The sequence below is a fragment of the Mus caroli genome, chromosome 11 (genome assembly GCF_900094665.2).
Source record: "Mus caroli chromosome 11, CAROLI_EIJ_v1.1, whole genome shotgun sequence".
Taxonomy (NCBI): domain Eukaryota; kingdom Metazoa; phylum Chordata; class Mammalia; order Rodentia; family Muridae; genus Mus; species Mus caroli.
In genome coordinates this window covers 14,561,777-14,577,434 of record NC_034580.1, presented here as the reverse complement: position 1 = coordinate 14,577,434, position 15,658 = coordinate 14,561,777, and the positions used below count along the sequence as shown (strand labels likewise).

General features: G+C 42.9%; 1 pseudogene; it reads left to right on the top strand.

Moving 5' to 3' along the window:
* The first annotated feature begins 7,186 nt into the window (after positions 1-7,186).
* LOC110304132 lies at positions 7,187-14,657 on the top strand (annotated as a pseudogene).
* The last annotated feature ends 1,001 nt before the right edge of the window (positions 14,658-15,658 follow it).

The window sequence follows — 15,658 nt, the reverse complement described above, 5'->3', positions numbered from 1 at the left end:
GTGGCTTCTCTAGCAGAGTCATGCTTTCTGCATTCAATCACTGTTCCTGGTCACCAGGGCTCACTCTACTAGATACTGGCATAGGTCAGACAGCAACCATCTGTACAGAGTCTGCTCTGACATGGTTCTGTAATGGGAAAACCTAACCCCAGCCTCCTCTCCAGCTCCCAAACTCCTGCTCCACAGATCCCATATTCCTCTTTCCTTTAAACACATGATAGCTTCTGACTTGGAGGAATTTTTCTTTATTTTTTTTCCTCTTTCTTGATTATGGAGTTTTATCCTCCTGATAGCATAAACTCCAATTTCTGTTCTGTAATGGCTGAATGAAGGAGGAAAAAACAAAAATCATTTGTCGGATTCTTTTTCCATGGATAATCCAGCCTTTATAAGGAAATATTTTTGACGACAGACACACCTCACAATATCATGGAGTTAGCAACCATCAGCTGTGATAGTTTTCATTTAGGCTGTCTTCATTTTATTATGTTTGCCTTTCCAATGTTCATCTCAAGATGTCACATGGTTCTGTTTCAAGTATAGTGAAACAAATTTTGAAATTTTGACTAGGAGCAAAATTTGTCAGTCCTATAAAGGATGTGTTGTCATCTTGGTCTGCCCACCTTACTTCACAGATAAGGATGACCACGGGTCTGTGCTGCTGGCTAGTGGATAGCATTTTGAGGAGACACCTGAATGCATATGGTTGACTTCCTGGCCAGTTCTTGACTCTGTCACATTGCCCCTCCACCCTGACTGTTTGTTATGCATACTGTTCTCTTTGTGACCACAGAGGAGTCTTTAAATCTCATCAATATTTTCTCTTCTCCCTTCACTAATTTAATTTCCAAGGTAAACGCTAAAGTTTAGATGAGCCTCCTAGGGAAAGCTCCAGTTACATTGTGATACTTGGGGCTTGATAAGCCCAGAGCTACTCTTTTCTATCTTTGATTCTACGCATGCTTGAAAAATTACCCAGTTAGCATTCCCCTAGCCTACATTTATGAGTTCACTGGGAAACTATGCATAAGATACTTTGGAAATAAACATACACAAGAAGTTACAGTTCTGTTTGAATGACCCTCTACCTTGGAATGTCTGTAACTGTGAGAATTATAAGACCAAGAAATATGTCTAGGCTGCTGGCTTGAAAAGTTACTTTCCTTATATGGACTGCTTACAGACAGGCAAGCAAACTTCTATAAACTAAACAGGGATTTTTTTCCCAGCCACTTACCCAGCTCATCCTTGACCTATTTCATTTATAGTTTCCTTTAAGACACTATGCCCTGAAAGTTCATGGCCTTCTTGATGGTCTTCCAACAGCCATCTTCAGAGATGGCCTTAGATGGACTCTGACTAAAGACCCAGGATGGACTCGGACAGGCATGAACATGGTGATACAGCTAATCAGTAGCACAGTAGTTTGGTAACAGTTTAGGATTTGGTTGAGGCCTTATTCATTATTTAAATTTAAAACATGGACATTCGTAAATGCTTGAGCTCCTCAGTAAGGAAGAAGGGAAAAATGGGTTCAGCAAAGGACCTACATAGAGCCCACTTAAATTTCTTTTCTTGCTGCTCTTGGTATTGGAGGAGATGAAGTAATAAGTGAGGAACCTGAAGCTGAAAGAAAATCTCTAGTTAAGGGGAGAAATTGTCTTCTGACACATACTATGGAGTGGGACTTTTAGAAATCTTGATTCCCACGGAATACTTTAAAGGAAGTGATCATAACACTAAACTAGTCTACTCTGAGGATTGAACTTTCCCCAGCCCTCACTAATCGCACTGGAGTCCTCCCACATTCAAATCCAGCCACACTCTTAATTAGGGGATGTCTTCCACCCTCTGTAGTTTCACTTTTTCCAGCTCAAAATGAGGACTAAAGATTTAACAAGAAACAAAAGTACAGTATCTCTTGTGTGCATCATGTTCTGAAATTAGGAGCAATTATTATCTTATGGTTGTATTTACTAAGTAATGAAGCTTTGATAAAGTACAAAGCAGCTTGTAGTTTTTCTGTGTGTGTGTGTGGTATGTATATTTGTGTGTGTGTAAATGTATCAAAAAATATCCTCCACTTTCCTCTCCCAAGCCTGATTTGATATATAAGGTTTGTCTTCTTTTCTGGCCTTGGGACTTCAGAGCTAGAGAGGAGAAGCTGTTATTTGAACAGCCTACAACAAGTGCTTAGATTTGCCTGTGTTGCTGGACTATACTAGGTGAATGTTCCAGCAGGTGAATGCTTGCATTTAAGCTAGAGGCTGCAATGAATGCATGATCTCACTGTGAGCTGCACGCGGTTGCATTGGTGTGAGGTCTGATCTGCACACTGACCTAGAATCAGTTGCACTGATGCACGGTGTACACACTGATCTGCACACTGACCCAGAAGTAAAACCTAGCAACCGACACGGCAATGCTCGTCCTAAAGTCTAGGTATTGGAACACTCTGCAGTTGCTTTCCTTTCTAGGCAGTTTCTTTTAGAGTTGTGAAGAGTGCCCAGCATGCCTGGCCTAGGGAGCCACAAGTGCATGAAGATGCACCCTACCTGTTCTTGGGAGTGAAATGATTTTTTGAGGAACACATTACAATTAAAAAAAAAAAAAGGNAAATTTAGAAAAAAAATGTTTAGTGTATCCTATGCTCCAGTTTTGTAGTTTAATTCATTCATATTCATTTTCATTATTTTTAAGATTTATTTATGTCTGCATGCAAGTGTTTGCCTCTGTGAATATATGTGTACTATACATGTTCAGATCAGATGAGGTAGTCAGATGTCCTGAAACTGGAGGTACAGTAGTTGGGCACCAAACCTAGGTTAGCTGTAAAGACAGCCACTGTGCCATCTCTCCACCCATGATGCTACTTAAATATGTAGCAGGGAGTGAGAGAGATCTAAAGCTATTCTGGGTTCAACAGCTCTGCAGGTCTTTCTACCCCTGGTCTTATAAAGAGTGGACTGGGATATTTTAATATCAAAATACACACACACACACACACACACACGCACACACACACACACCATATTAGAAAAGGTTAGAGAAAAGGGTGGCAAACTGCTTCATATACTGGCTTGCAAGCCCCACCACATAAGAAAACTGGGTACAAACATTCCTCTATGTGTAAGCATCCTTGCTTGTTAGAGCTTTAATACAGCTTGGGCTCTGGGTAATCTTGGGGGGAGTAAACCTGATTTTCTAGTCTTTTAACTCACTAATCACAAAGCTTCTAGCTTATGCTCTTTGAAGAAGCTAATACTCACATAATATTAATATTTTCATTTTTAGCCAAGCCAGCTTGAACGTCTCCTAATGCAAATGCCTGATGTGTCTAAGCTCTGCAGCTCAATCTAATCTTTCATTAATGCTGATGCTCATCTCTGTAGCTGAGTTAATTTACTGACTTTCTGCAAAGTTCAGTTTTTGTTACATGTCTGATCAAGCTTAACAATAATTTCCTATATTATATTATCCAAAGTAATGTTTGTTTATGAGCTTAGAGTCATATTTATTAACATCCATGATTAACTGAAAATTGCCCCATGTGGTATTTCAATCCACAAATGTGTTTTGATTAGAGAAGGGACAATTATTCCATTTGCATTTGATTCTAACACAAATGGTATAATTTTCAACTCTTAGTCAAAGAGACACTAAGAAAGAAAAGAAAAGGCCTCAGAGAGGCAGCACATAGGCTGCTGCATTCTGATCATCTAGACCCTAATGTAATTTATTTTCTTTTGTAGCATAATTCTATAAAATAGTTTCAGAATGGGTAATTACTGCAATTGTTAACATACTCTCTGAGGTGTCACTGGGGCACTATCATACCTCAAGACACTGATCACTGTGAACTTTCCAGCATTCTCTATTCTCTTTAGGACTTCCTACCTGAGTATTTAGATTTAATGCTCAGCAAGTATTAGCATGTAGAATATAGCAAATAAGGAAAACATGTTTAAAATGGTTTATTTATGCTCTTCTTAATTCTGATGACTTTTCCTGAAGCTTCATGATTTGATCTAAATCCTCAGGTTGGCTTTCCGTCTAATCAGACAGAATTTAGCTTTGCAAAAATTGCCTGGACACATAGCAAGGAATTTTGTCTGAATGCTTGACACCACTGGAGTCGGGCATCTGATTTTCTGAACTTGGGCTAAATGAAGAGTGGCCCAGGGTGGCCTTTAAGTCACTCTCACCTCAGTAGAGAGTCTAATGGACTCCGCCGGTTTGACTGTTCTGCCAGCCTGTTCAGATCTCTGATGCAGGGTCACTTTTCAGGAAGTTCTTGTGGACTTAACACTTTTTCTGGAGAGAACCACCCAATGGACCCCCAAATCTTGGGCATTTTAGCAGACTTCAAAGAGGCTTTGGTTGGTTACCTTTTTATATGCTACTCAAGATGAAAATGTTGAAGCTAAATAGGCACTTATGGTTTTGTTCTATTAGATTTTTAGGCTGGACTTGAGAGAATAATAGAAATATACCAGTAATACACTCTGTATCGCTGATTGGCTACAAGAACAAGTGAATTAGTCCATGGATGAGCCATCAGAACACTTGTGTAACCCTAGACTTGATTCACCCACTTAACGCATTTGTGCTTTAGATGTTTTTCCGCTCTTCAATTAGTTACCCCAAACATTTTGCTCTGATTTCCTAAAACCTTTCAATGCATCAGAAACACCTCTTCAGTGTTTCTTTTGATCAATTAAATCTGCATAGAACCCCTGCTTCTTGCCAGAATGCCAACATCAATAAATCAGCCACTTCAAATTGAATAAATCTATTTAAATACTTATAAAATATTAAGGATGCATTTGGGAAAAGCCTCTAAGGTTACTGTGGCACCCATACACCTCACAGTAACTAATTTATTAAGCAGTTTGCAAACCTGGGAAGAAAGGAAAAAGAAAAATGGTTTCATAAACCAAGAGCAGAAGCCAATTTTTCAGCCCAGATGATGAAAGGAAGCATGCATTTCTAATCAAAAAGACAGATAAGCCTTCTCTCTCTCACCATTCCCTCACCAGCAAAGTGCCTCTTCATCATCAGCAACGTTCCATTCCTAATGGCTGCCTGGGCCTTTCCGCACCTTCTCCACACACTGGTAATGTACACACAGCATCCCTTTGAAACAAGAGCCCATTAGCTGTGGCACACTACCTTTTCTCATGACGTTGTTCTGTTGCAAGCCATCAATGCAGTGTTAAATCATCCCTACTGGGCATGCCCAGAACCCTGTCAGAGGGATAAACTGATATTTAGAGCCATACCATGAAAATTGCTTTTCAGCCCCCTTGAAGGACAGATTTTTAAAAATGAAAAGAAAAAGGTCAGAGACTGGATAGGTAACAAACACCAAGCTCGTTTTTGCAGTTCCTGAGAGTTCATCCTAAGGATTTCTTTAGGATTTCCTTTGTAAGCCTCATTCTGATGCATGCCATGCTGTCGTTTTGTGCAGAGACCGGTCATGGTCCACATATTGCTATTGTGCAGTATTCCAGGCCATCTGCACCTTACACCCATGTTTCCTGTGTCTACTGAGAACTCAATAGATGTTTTTATGAATGACAGCTGTCATTGTAAACAGGCAAAGTTCAGCAACGTTACTTGTCTGACACTCTCCATGGCACTGCACACAGTACTGTGGATAGCAGACATCCTCCATCCCAGAGGAGACACATAGCTCCTTGGTCCTCATGGGCTTAACATTTCCCACTGTCCACTCTGGAAGGGGATCCACTTGTCCCATTCTCCCTACATAGGCTTATTGAACATGTATTGAGACATAATAATACCACCAATAATAACTGTTAGTTTTAATATAGCTCATGTTTTAAAAATGGCTGTAGATGGGGAAGAGCATATAGGAGCCACTTTAAAAACATATTTCTTGGCAGGTATTAGCAATCTATATGCTAACCCTAGCTGTGGCTTAGGTTAGAATCACTCCCCAAGCTTATTCCAAGGAGCAAATGCTGATGGGGCTTGAGAGTAATGGTCTTCAAAGACCAACTAATTAGATGGAAACAAACAAGAAAGGGTTTATTAACAGTAACTCATATCTCATTTTACCCAGGATGAAAGGGAGGAAAGACTAGATTTCTGAAAAGCCACACATTTCTGTGAAATTAAATCATTTATTATTTTAGACCTGGATTTCAAATTGCATTTTTGTAACCTGCTTACACACCATAAGCAGCCGTATCCTGTCTTCCCCTGAGAACCTCACTGGTACTTTGGTGAGTTATTTCCTGCTAGTGAGTGTGGCGGAGGGGACTGGAGACTCATCCTGACCAGTGGGCATGGTGACATTTCCCAATAGCTCTGAGGAATTCGGGTGAGATTGAGACAAAGTCCTGAATTGCTATTTCTCACCATCACTCATTCCCTTGCCACTCTCAATGCCGTCTGATATTTCTCACTTCATCCGAGGCCTCTTTGTAGACAGAACCTCGTGTGACTACAGTTCTCTGACTTGGCCTGGTTAGCATGAGCCATTAGTGTGGGGGAGTTTCCTGAGCCCTGCATTTTTTTTTTTCGATTGATGGGGCTGGTTCCTTTTACAGGTCACCACTTCCATTGTACTTTGATGAAGCAGGCAGCCAAACCAAGGGCGAAGTGAAGCCTTGCAATCAGAGATCAGCAGAGCTGCACCCCATACCTTGCCTTGCCTGTGTGGCAGAAGCAGCTGGAGGGCACAGAATAAAGAAGCCCAGCAGTTTCCTTGGCTTATCTGAGACACTGACATGGTTCCTTTAGACTAGGATGCCTTTGCTTGGAGGAATTCTCAATTTGTTTGTCTTCCTTTAGGATGGACAATCTCTTTTTAACAGGATCCCCAGGGGATTTCACCAATAGCATGGGTTCCTTGTGAGAGATTTTGGGAGGAGTTCTTGTGGTGTAATCCATGTTGGGAAGTACCACCACTGCAGCAAGTGGATGAGCCTTTTAGCACACTAAACAAATACTTCCATTATCAGCCCATTGGCACAATCCTATTGTTTGAAAGTAGTCTCGGCAAATAAACTCGTGTATTAGGGAAGGAAGGAGGGATACAGACGAGCAGATAATGTCGATATGTGAAAAGCATAAAACATTCTGGGAAAGTTAGGGTAGTGATGGGGTTGGGGGGGTCATAATAGAATCAGAGAATTGCGGGCGACTCAAGCCCAGCATGGTTACCCTGCTTTTGCAAGGGCTGGTTTTAATCACTTTCGTGTACCCTTCACTTGCATCGTTTGTCAAACCTTCACATAAAAGAGGTGAGGTAGAAAGACTCAAGGGATACCTTCATTTGTCTCCTGGTACTAAGTGATTGACTTGGAGGTGGCTTGCTACAGCTCCAGTCTCCCATGTGTCTCCTTGTCTCCTGCTTTTGTTCTTCCCTGTGAGGCACAGTTCTGAGCAGGAATAAACCTCGTCCCCCTAGGCATTTGAAGCAAGCCCTGTAACCCACTGCCTCCTCCTGGATGTGCTCCTCCTGGATGTGCTCCTCCACCTCTGCTTGGCAGCCTTCCTTCCCTGGGGATTTACTAATCTAAAAGAAATCACCAGGCTTTGTCCCAAAGAGTTACTCCGTAACCCTGGTACCAGGTCAGAGAAGAGACTTTCCTCTGCCCACTCCATGGGTCTGCTCCCTGCCACCTTCTTAAGTGCTAAGGGAGAGAGAGGGGGGGGGCACAGGTTTGGGGCTTGGATGGGAGCATCAGCAGATATCTTGATGTGTTTCAAATCCATAGATAACTGATACTTCTAGGGGCTAAAGGTTTAGACAGCTCTTACCTTACTTCAGTTAACATTTAATGGGCTATAGTACCAAGCCCACCCAGAAGATCAGTCCTCCATGAAAAGTCTGTGTGAAATTAAAAACAAAATAAAACAAAGCAAAACAACAACAACAACAACCAAAAATAACCCAAATGGTATTTTCAGAAAAGACTAGCAACTAGAAAGTACTATATGGCCCAAGGCAGGAGCCTTTGCCTTGAACCCGCTGACCTGCTGTCAATGAGGTTGGATGGCAGGTAATGCCAATGGAATGATGGCAGACACTGTGACTTGTATAAGCAGGTGCAACAGCAGCCTTTCCTAGGTTGAGTTTGGGGTCAACCAGACAAGATGTGAGTTCAGTAAAGCACATGTGGATGCTGGTGAACATGAACAGGACCATGAAGCTTTGGTGAATTTAGATATCAATACTTTGTATCAATGAACTATTTTGCATTCCTTTGGCCTTTTGTCAGTTTTACAAATGTCTTATTCTCCAGAATCATTTCTCTGGTTTTACTTGTATTTATCTTTTGCTTTGATAACAGATAATAAAACGGATTCACTGACCAGGAGAGTCTTCCTCCTGGTTCCCCACATGCTGTCTGTCCTTCTCTAAAATGATGTATGGTGAAATGGAGTCTGCTCTGAACCAGGGCATGGAGCGGAGTTTCTAGAAAGTGCTCAATAATTTTGGCAAGTCCAGGGTTAAAAGTCACCACACTAGGTCCTCACATTGGGAACTTCCTCAGACTAAGTTCAGTTAGATCTGCCATTCCTTTCTACAATTTTTGACACACTTACACATATTTCTATGTTGTATATGTGGCAATTTTTTTAACCAGAGGGTGTTTGGACATCTCTTCTCTCCAGGAACATTTGGTGTTGTCTGGGGTTATTCTTGCTGCTACATTGAAGGTGGCTGTACACCATTCATCCATTGGGTAGTAGCTGCAGTAGTAGTGGTAGATATCTTACACCAACACAGAGCAGTACTCTCAAAGAAGTCATCTAAACCCAAATTTCAAGAGTGCTGATGTAGAAACAAGACCAATTGTTTATATGACTATATAAGGTTTTATTATTCTTTAATCCATTTCTAAGCAACTTAGGCTATGAATTATAAATAAACAATAGCAGGAAGACACCTGCCTATGATCCCAGCAACATTTCTTCATTGTATAAACAAAGTTGGCACAAGAAATTCCTCACCCAGGCTTTTCTGGAGGGAAAGCAGTTTGATTTAGGGACTCAGATGTGGGGGTCAGAGGAGCTCCCACACTCCTGTGACCTGCCACTAGCCAGCAGAAGCCCCACCATTGTGGGACTGATGGGATCATGACAAGGGTTTGGCCGCCGCTAGACTTGTCTCTTTGCCAAGAGTGAGTGCCATGTGAAATCTGACAGCTGTCTTCCTGTCCCCTCCAGTCTGCTGTGTCACAGGAGTCAGGGAAAGGCAGGGGCACCCACAGCACCAGTTTTGGGGCAGGTGGCCCCATGAGAAGGCCTGTCCCCACTCTTCTCTCCCATTTATAAGTCATGACAGATTTACTCATCTTACTCCGAGCCATTGGAAAGGACTTGAGAGCTGTGTATCCCTTGCTCACCCACCCATCCTGTATATGAATGTGGAGGTCCTGTACTCCTTTATGCTCAGGGGTTCCCCTGAGATTTGTAGACCCTGAGCTGTGAAGAAAATGAACTGGCTTTCTCAAGCTTCTTCTTGCTTGAGAATCCTTGCCAGGGACTTTTTGATGTTAGCTCATTTCTACACTTAAATATGTTTCCTCTTGCCAGTGTGCTATTTTCCTTTAATGATTTTCAATTAAGATGTTCTGAGTGTCTCAGACTGGTTTGAGCTCATCTCAGGAATCCCTCAAATAGACAGGTGGTTCCAATCTCCCTTACCCTGATTGCCTTGAAAACTTATTTGTGAATCTTTTTGCTGCTAAAAGATGCTTGTATGCCTTCCAGTGAACATCTGTTTATTTTTGCATTGTGATTTTGTGGCTAGCTGTTGATGCTGCCTGTCATTTCCCAGTGACTACAGAGGATCTCCCTCTTAAAGGTAGGTCCATGGCTGTGGAGAAATATAACATGCTGTGGCAACTTTATCTTCTCATGTTCCACCTGGCAGCTGGGCTGATGAAGCAGCAATACCCTGGCTGGAAACTCCAATGGCCTCTGACTCTTGTAACCTAGTTAGCCAACCCCCTTTCCCCAGGCAACAAGGCAGCTCTTGACAAAGCATGGGAGTTGGCACCGCAATGCCCTTGCTGACCTGACCATTAAAATTCAAAGTAGGAAATCTCCAGTGGAAAAGTTCTGGCTTTAAGATCATGTCTTGTGAACAGATGGATTAAAGCCAAGTGGCTGGCTGCTCCCTCTTGCCAGTGCTGGAGAGCTATTCCTATCCCGCATGGCTTCTACTCTCGCTGAATAATCAGGCTCCTTCTGGCCACCTGGAAAATACAGAGTCAAACACCTGTTTAAGTAGAGGTGGTGAGCTCTGGGCCTGCCACCACCAATCCATCTGCAGCCACAGCGTAACATTTACCAGCTGCTTTACTTAGCATGAGGTGGGAGCCTGCTATACTTCGATGAAAGCTTCAACAATACCCTTAAAGCATCGTAACACATGACAATTTCCACATCGGTGGGGACATGTAGGCTCAGAACTGATGCCTGCCAAAGTTTCCAGGGCTGGGGGAAGGCTGCAAGAGCTCAGCCCAGGCCCCACTGAACATGGACTTACCGCTGGTCTCTTGAGTACTGGGCTGAGGCAATCATTCTCTAGGAGCAGAAGGTGGCTGGGCCTAGTTGGCACTCCATTCCAGGAAAATGAATGCATTCTGTCGGAAGCACCGTGGAGACCATCATTTTCCACAGAGCAGTTCTCTCCTTTGTCTGGGGACAGCTCAGCCTATAGAGAAAGCCTGAGAGAAAAGAACAGAGTATAAAGTTTGTGCCTTTTTATATTGGTTTGTGTACAGCATTTGTGGTGCCCTTTGGGGTAGGAGCTACTAGGTCTTTGCTCCTTTAATTCTTTGACTGTCACCAATGCCAGACTAATAAAAATAGTCATTAAACACAAGCACACTGTGGTATAAGGCAACAGCATGCTCCATCCCAATACCCAGGCCTTGTTTCTCAGCAGCAGAATGTGTTTCTGGAGAACCTCGGGTAGCTTGGTAGGAAGATGCTTGAAGAGATTCTAGAGTCTGGTTCTTATAGTTATTTATGAGTAATAAAACTTTAAGGAAGAAATTATTGTCATCTTCGGTTTCTGGCCTGGGGATTTTGCATCAAGGCAGAATGTTACCTTGAATTAAAGTTTTTAATGAGTGTTCAGCATGTGCACTGCTTTCTAATAATTTATGTTTCCAAACTTTAACCCAATGAGGAATATATTTTCCTTATAGGTGAAGAATATGATATGAAGAGTTGCCTACCCCCAACATCTTTGTAAGTGAGTGCTAGAGGCAGGAGTGAATCCAAGCAATGGGGGCTTAGATTCTGCAAACCACTCTGGTTCTATGTATCACTGGGGAACAATTATGTTCATCTACCACTAGACTGTTTAGGAGATAATTCATTTTTAAAGATTGCACAGCATCTTGCTCCTTAAGTATGTTTTTCACACTTGTTTTAGAAACTACTGTTTCAGACAGCTCTTGTCAAATAATTAAAACACTTTCTCCCACAGGTCCTCTGTGGCCTCATAGAGACGAGAGGATTGAGGCCATAACTGGGTCCTTGTCACATCTGGTAATGATCCTGCTCCTTAAGAGGCTTTCTGTCCCATTACTTCTCAGACCTTTGTGATCAAAGGTCCTTTGCTGATTTGTGATATGAAGGCGATATAGGCATAGAACAGTATGCAAAGTCTGAGAAGAGGTGAGTGGCTTTTCCCGTCTCTCTTCCTTCCACTCCTTATGAAGTTTCCTGTGTTTCTGCTGTGTCCTAGTTGTCTGAACCAACTAAGAAAATGTACTTATCTTGTTGAATATGACTGGCTCAAGACTCTAGTCAAAACGGTCGAGAAAGGAACTTATCTCTCAGCAATGAAAAGCCAAGTCAGTCAGCTCTTAACTTTGTAATTCCCTTGGAAGCCATAACTAGGCTCAGAAGGTCACCGTAACATTCAAGACCAAACCCCTCCAAGATCAGTGCTTTCTATTATATTTCCGAGTAGCCAAGGAATTACGAATATTGACTATGCAGGTTACTTTTAAATGTCAACTTGGCACAACCTCGAATAATCCGGGAAGAGAGTCTTAATGAGAAATTATCTTGACCAAGTTGGTGAGCACAGTTGTGGAAGATTGTCCTGTTGTTTTGTTACTACGTTTTTCAGATTTTAATTTTATAATTTTTCTTGTATATATGTGTGAGGGAAAGTGAGGGGAGAGAGAGAGAGAAAGAGAGAGAGAGAGAGAGAGAGAGAGAGAGAGAGAGAGCCATTTTGTGTAGGTAGTCATGGAGCCCAGAAGAGAATGCAGGATTCCCTGGATCTGTACTTATAGAAGGTTGTTAATTTTCTGACATGGGAGCTTGGAACCAAACTTAGTCATCTACAAGAGTAACAAGCACTCCTAATCACTGAGCCAACTCTTCATCTTCTTCTTCTTCTTCTTCTTCTTCTTCTTCTTCTTCTTCTTCTTCTTCTTCTTCTTCTTTTCTTTCATGTATTCATTCTCCCTCTCTCTCTTTGCATGTTAGCATGTCATGGAATACTTGTGGAGATCACAGGATGGCTAGTGGAAGTTGGGTTCATGTCTTCTTTCTCCATGTAGCTTCTAGGAGTCAAATGCAAATAGTCAGGCTCAGTGATCAGTGCCCTTTCCCACTGAGCCATTTCACTGGCTCTTGGTTATTATATGACTAGCTGATTCAGTTCCTACAACTTTTCTGAAATAATGGGCTATACCTGGATAATTAATTAATTAATTAACAGCTCCATTGCAACTTCCACTTCCTCCTCTGATCCTAGTCCATTCTTGCCCCCCATTTCCTTTTCCCTCTCCCTTTCTCCTCAGAGGAGGAGAGGAGTCCCATGGATATAAACCTGCCTTAGTGTAGCAAGTCGCAGTAGGACTAGGTGCATCTTCTTCTATTGATGGTATAAGAGGCAGCCCAGTTATGGGTAAGAGATCCAAAGGCAGGAAACAGAGTCAGAGAAAGCTTCTGCTTTTGCTTTTAGGGGTTTGACATGAAGACCAAGCTGTACATCTGTTCCATATATGTAGGGGCCTAAGTCAATCCCATGTATATGCTCTCTAGTTGGTGGTTCAGTCTCAGTCTCAGTAAGCAATTGTGAGCCCAGGATAGTTGATTCTGTAGGTTTTCTTGTGGCATCCTTGACCTTTGGACGCTTCAATCCTTCCTCCTCATCTTCCACAAGATTCCCTGTGCTCCACCTAATACTTGACTGTGGGTCTCTGAGTTTGTTTCCCTTAGCTGCTGGGTGAAGCCTTTCAGATGATAGTTATGCTAAGGTCCTGTCCACAAGAAGCTGACACTATTAATGATATTTAGCTACTTGTGCAGCAGAGGAGACAATACAGATGCCAGAATCAGCAGCCTTCGTCTGAACAGCCCAAGAGATCCTCACCATGTGAAGAATGGTGAGGTAGGCAGGTAGCAGAGAGCCTCTCCATCACCTCCAAAGTGCCAAAGAGAGACCTCCCCTTGGATGCAGATGGGAAAGCTATGGCAGTCGCCAGTGACTAAGAGTAGTAGAAGGAAAAGTCCTTACCTGCCTCCTACCAGAAGGCCAATGATCCCCTTCTTCAGCCCCTGCTCCTCCCCACCTCTGCCTCCTGGGTGGCTCAGCCAACCCACCACCACAATAAAGGACCCCTTCTCCTTCCCGACGCTGCTCACTGCTCACAATCTCCAAGAAGATACTCTCCTCCCATCCAGAGGACATACTCTCCTTCCCTACCTTCAAAAAGGAGAACCACCTCACCCCCATCCCCTCCCAATGAAGGGTAGCACCATCTCCACCAGCAAAGTGCCAGGTCTCCCACTTTCCACCTCCTAAACAAAGAACACCCTCCCATACCCCCAGTCACCAAGAGACACTCAGCCGTCTTATCTTCAAAGCATAGGAAAGGGTCTTCCCCAGGCCACTCCACCTGGGAGGCCCAATCACCACAACCAGACCTCAAGCCCTCTCCTTGTACGAAGAGGAACTTAAGAGTCACCCCAGGAGGGCAGTCTCCATCTCCAAGTACTAGGCCTATTAAGAGAGTCTCCAGAACTCCGGAGCCCTAAAAGATAAAAAAGGCTGCCTCCTGGAGCCCTCAGTAGTTAAGAAGGGTTTCATCTTCCAGATCTGTCTCTGGATCTCCTGAGCCAGCAGCTAAAAAGCCTTCAGCACCTCCCTCTCCTGTGCAGTCTCAGTCACCCTCCACAAACTGGTCACCTGTGTTACCAGTCACAAACTGGTCACCTGCAGTACCAACACCAAGCCCATCCCCTGCCAGGAACTCTGGTCAAGAAGGAGGTGGAATGAAAAAGAAGGAGGAGGACAAGAAACACAAGAAGCACAAAGACACAAGAAGGAGAAGGCTGAGGCCCTGGCCACCCCAGCTCCTGCAGTCCCTGCAGCTGTTTCTGTTGCCACCACCACATCAGCACAGGAAGAGCCTGCAGCAGCACCAGAGCCCAGGAAGGAGTCTGAGAGTGAAGCTGAAGACGACAACCTTGATGACTTAGAGAGACACTTATGGGAGAAGGCCCTGGGATCCATGCAGAAGGTTCAAGTGTTCCCAGTCCTAGGCGGACATGTTTGTTATGTTGTAAATTTTATTTGGTTTGTACTCAGTTCAATTTCAAAAGTTGCTCAAATGTGTTTGAGCTTTAGACTATAACATTTGTTGTAACAATTGCTAGGCTGAAGTTCACCATGTTTAAAAAAGGGGAGGGGGCATGGATTTACATTACAAAGGTGTCCAGGGTGTATTAGTGACATTCTTCCATTGACATTTAGAGTGAAATACTTTAAAGTCCCCACCCCCAAAAAAATCTTTTTTAAAAAAGGGAGATTTGAATATTGTTATCATTCTTGTGGTTCCTTTAAATGCCCTTGCCTCCCCAAGAGGTTGGTTTTTTTCTTTTCTCTTCTTCTTTTTTCTTCTTTTTTTCTTTCTTCCCTTTTCTCTTGAATCTTAGCACCCACGTAAATTATGCTTCCAACCTTGTATAGGTTTGTAAGCTTGCCCAGAAGTGAGACCACTGTTGAAGCACCACAGAGGTTTGCGTGACTGAGTGTTCACTCTGTTGCTTGTGGAGTCTGCTGTGTGGCAGGATCTCAGCCCTAGAGCTGCAGGGCCGCCCTGTGGGACAGTTCCTAAGCTGATTTGGAACTCTGGGTTTTCTCCGTGAGGTTGTGTTGTTTTGTTTCCTTTTTCCCTTTTCTTCCTCTTTTGTAGAGGCAGTTTCCTAGACCCAGGGTGGACCCTTCAGTTATATACATTTGCTTTATGGTGGCTCCCATTCATGTTTCTCCTCACTCTTCCAATTGGTACCCACAACTGAAGAGCTCATTTATTTGGCAGGCTGTAAGGGCCTGGGCAGTGTCTTGGTTTGACTTGTTTATTTTATTTTATTTTATTTTATTTTATTTTATTTTAACAAAAGCTTTTTAAAGCTTGTGGATTAGACAGAATAAATTTCTAAATTTAAATAAAAAAGAAAGTATTGCCTGATTACCGGAGGTAACCATTTCAGTTTCTATATCCCCTGTTGCTACCACTCTGTAGATTCCTGGGAGTTTCTATCGTCCTAGGTTTTAGTTCACCCTAGAGATGCCCCGTACCCATTCCCTTCTCTTTCCTTCTACCCTCTTCACACTTGATTCCTCCTTTCCCTC